Source organism: Arachis ipaensis, chromosome B10 (assembly GCF_059453495.1).
Source record: "Arachis ipaensis isolate K30076 ecotype BB chromosome B10, ASM5945349v1, whole genome shotgun sequence".
NCBI classification, from domain to species: domain Eukaryota; kingdom Viridiplantae; phylum Streptophyta; class Magnoliopsida; order Fabales; family Fabaceae; genus Arachis; species Arachis ipaensis.
Window position 1 is genome coordinate 58,934,021 of NC_142435.1, and position 3,365 is coordinate 58,937,385.

Sequence of the window (3,365 nt, forward strand, 5' to 3'; positions counted from 1 at the left end):
AACGTGGACTCTAACGTGAGACCTAGGGGCACATTGGAACGTTAGTGACAATGTTGAATGTTATTAATGTTCTCGAAGGATGGCAAAGGCCACGTTAGAAGCCACGTTAACCTAGTTAACGTGGGCTTTAACGTGAAGCAAGAAGGGGCACACTGGAACGTTAGTGACAATGTTGAGTGTCACTAACGTTCTCGAAGGTTAACAAGGCAACGTTAAAAGCCATGTTAACCTAGTTAACGTGGGTTTTAACGTGAGGCAAAAGGGTACATTGGAACGTTAGTGACAATGTTAAGTGTCACTAACGTTCTCGAACTTATATTCTCACTAAATATTAACACCCCTAACGTCCTGAACTAAAGTCTCCGCCCACTTCGCACTTTCTCTCTGCAAGTAAAGCCAAGCCCAAATAAAGAAAGGAACTGCTTCAAACTCAAGATCCAAAGGCCCAAGACTTGAAGAATCACACTAAAAGCTGAGAAGAGTAGTATATATAGGAGTAGCTTTGAATTGATAAGGAGTTCTGGAGGCTGGAAAAAGAGAACTACTCTCTGTATTTTACTTTCTTTGCAAATTCTAGTTTTATGATGTATTCTCTATCTTTGTTTTCATTTTCAAGAGCTGTGAACAACTAAACCCCTTTCATTGGGTTAGGGAGCTCTGTTGTAATTTGATGGATCAATACTACTTTTCATTATTCTTCTTCTATCTTTCCTCTTGATTTTACTTGAAAGCTTTCGATCTTCATCCAATTGAGTAGTTATCTTGGAAGAGAAGCTATTCAAACTTGGATCTCTTTTGAACCTTGAAAGAGGAATGAAGAGATCAAGCTAGAAATGCTTTCTCATGCTGGACCAAATTAGGTTTGGATGGGTATGTGACTATAACCCTCTCAATACTTAATTTGGGAAATGCATGTGGTATAATCAGTGACCATTCTTTATCTCTTCTCATGAGCAATTGACCAAGGAATTGGCTATTGATCAAGATTTGAGAGATTGAATTGCAAGAAATTGTAATTTAATCACTTAAGATTGCCAAGGAGATCAATAAGTGCATTGATTGAGGAAGAGATGAAAATGAACTTGATCCAGAGAATTGCAACATCTCCTAAGCCCAATGAACTCCCCATCTCTGATCTTACCCATTCTCTTTAATTTCTGCCATTTACTTTTATGAGCAAATCCCCCATTCCCATTTACAATTCTGCATTTTATTTTCAGTCATTTACTTCCAGTCCTTTAATTCTAGCATTTACTTTTCTGTTATTTACATTCCCACCATTGTATTTTCTGCAACTCTCAACCCAAATTCTGGATTCGCTCAACTAGAACATTCTTCTAATTAAAGTTGCTTGATCAATCAATCCCTGTGGGATTCGACCTCACTCTATTGTGAGTTTTTACTTGATGACAAATTCGGTACACTTGCCGAAGGGAGATTTGTTGAGAGACAAGTTTTTCGTGCATCAAGTTTATGGCGCCGTTGCCGGGGATTGATTGTGCATCAACAATGATTAAATTAGAAGATCACTAGATTGAGCATTTTTATTTTGTGAATTTCATTTTTCTGTTTGAGTAATTTACTTTTTGTTTTAGTTAAACTTCTTCCCTTCCCCCTCTACTCTTTTGTTTTTCTTTGTTATTTTCAATTCTGTTTGCTAACCCACTAACTGTTTGATATATTGCATCACCCACAACTAACAGTAATTCTGACACAAATACTGTCTTCATCTATTTTCTTTGCTTGTACTTGTTAGTTGTATGACAGGGAGAAGAAGCGGGGCTTCAACTCCCTTTGATTCTGAACCTGAGAGAACCTTCCTTAGACTAAGGAGGGAGGCAAAAAAAAAACGTGTAGTTAGTGCTGAAGAAGAGGAGGAACACTTTGAGGAATACTTTGAACCAAACATGGAAGAAAACATGGAAAATCATCATGAAGAAGAGACTCACAACCATGGCAGAGGAGGTGGAGCAAATCATGCTGGGGAGGATAGAAGAGTTTTGGGCTCTTACATTAATCCAAACCCAGGCAATTGTGGAAGTAGCATCCAAAAGCCAACAATCCATGCCAACAACTTTGAACTTAAACCACAGCTCATCACCCTTGTTCAGAACAACTGTTCGTTTGGAGGAGGTGTTCAAGAAGACCCCAATCAACATTTGACCACCTTCCTGAGAATATGTGACACAGTGAAATCTAATGGTGTTCATCCTGACGCCTATAGACTGCTCTTATTTCCTTACTCACTCAGGGACAAGGCAGCCAAGTGGCTGGAATCTTTCCCAAGGGAGAGCTTGACAACTTGGGAGGATGTGGTGAACAAATTCTTAGCAAGATTTTACCCTCCTTAACGAATCAATAGGCTGAGAGCTGAGGTTCAAACTTTCAGGCAACAAGATGGTGAGACTCTGTATGAAGCATGGGAGAGGTTCAAGGACTTAACAAGGAAATGTCCACCTGACATGTTCAACGAATGGGTCCAGCTGCACATTTTCTATGAAGGGCTCTCTTATGAGTCAAAGAAGGCCGTGGACCATTCATCTGGAGGATCCTTGAACAAGAAGAAGACCATTGAGGAAGCCATAGATGTTATTGAAATAGTAGCAGAAAACGACTACTTCTATGCTTTCGAAAGAGGGAACACAAGAGGAGTGATGGAGCTAAACAATGTAGATGCTCTGTTGGCCCAAAACAAGCTCATTACCCAGCAGCTGGCTGACCTCACCAAGAAGATGGAGAGGAACCAAGTAGCAGCAATCTCATCTTCATCAACAATCCAAGAAGGAGTGAATGAAGAAGCAGAGGGAAGTCAGGAGCAAGCCAACTACATTGGGAATTCACCAAGGAAAAACTATGATCCATACTCCAAGACTTACAACCCTGGATGGAGAAACCACCCGAACTTTGGGTGGGGAAGTGAGCAAGATCAAATCCAAGACCAGAGACGTTACAACTCCAACGACAATGCAGCTCACCAACAATTCACCCAGAGGACATCTCAACACCCCCACAACAACACTTCTCCACATACTTATCAAAACCAAAACAGCACATCTGCTCCAAACCACTCATCAATTGATGACAGGCTCTCTAAGATTGAAGCCTTACTTGAAGGAATATGCCAAGAGATTCAAGAAAATAAGGTGTCCAAAGAGGAGGTGCGAGCCAATATTAAGAACCAGGGAGAAACCATTAGGAAGATGGAATTCCAGGTGGGATATTTAGCTGAGAAGATTCCCAAAACTACTGATAGCTTCCCAAGTGACACGGAGAAGAACCCCAAAGGAGAAGCAAAGAAAGTAAGATGGGAAGATTGCAAAATGGTCACTACGAGTGATCAAGAGACTGAAGACAAGCAAGGCAAA

General features: G+C 40.5%; 1 non-coding gene across 1 annotated transcript; it reads right to left on the reverse strand.

Moving 5' to 3' along the window:
• Nucleotides 1-2,360: 2,360 nt before the first annotated feature.
• On the reverse strand, nucleotides 2,361-2,464 carry LOC148580201 (small nucleolar RNA R71). Its single transcript, XR_015899308.1, has one exon. It is a non-coding gene; the product is annotated as a small nucleolar RNA R71 (small nucleolar RNA).
• Between the last annotated feature and the right edge of the window lie 901 nt (nucleotides 2,465-3,365).